This window comes from Mus pahari, chromosome 11 (assembly GCF_900095145.1).
Source record: "Mus pahari chromosome 11, PAHARI_EIJ_v1.1, whole genome shotgun sequence".
Taxonomy (NCBI): domain Eukaryota; kingdom Metazoa; phylum Chordata; class Mammalia; order Rodentia; family Muridae; genus Mus; species Mus pahari.
This window is the reverse complement of record NC_034600.1, coordinates 74,421,152-74,421,909: the sequence shown is the minus strand read 5'-3', so window position 1 is coordinate 74,421,909 and position 758 is coordinate 74,421,152.

Genomic DNA, 758 nt, shown 5'->3' with positions numbered 1-758 from the left:
GGACAAAGAAAACTATTTAGAGGGTAATTTGGTAGTATTTTCACTTAGCGAAATAGTTGGAGAGGGCTCTTCCCTAGGGCCTATGGTCTAGCTAGCTATGGATTCTTGGCCTGGTTAACAGTATCAGTGTGAGTTGCAATTTGTAAATCAGTACTCAAATCCAGTAAGTGGATGGGTGGCTAATGTCCCAAGGTTCATGTAACTATGGATCAAATGAGCATATTTTGCCAGGTCAGTTAATACTGATACTCACAGGAGGTACAGCTGTCGGTTGGTCTTCTAATGGCCTAGCCTGCATGGCATGACTCTCAGTAGGAAAGCTCACAAGTAGGGAACGAAGTTTCACAGTCCGTACCCCCTTTGTATCTCCATATTCTCTGCTTCGAGAATCTTCTATCTTCAGCAACAGGCTTTTGCCTTCAATTTCTGTAAACCTGTGAGATTAAACATGAGAATAGTATTAAATAGTCATTTAGGCTTTGAAACATTGGAGGCACAGATTTTGCTCCAAGAAATAAAATGGGGGGAGGGGGGGAGGAGCTGGCCAGATGGCTCATCGAGTAAGAGCACTGACTGCTCTTCCTGAGTTCAAATCCCAGCAACCACATGGTGGTTCACAACCACCTGTAATGAGATGGGACACCCTCTTCTGGTGCGCATCTGAAGTCAGCTACAGTGTACTTATGTATAATAACAAATACATCGAGAGAGAGAGAGAGAGAGAGAGAGAGAGAGAGAGAGAGAGAGAGAGAGAGAGA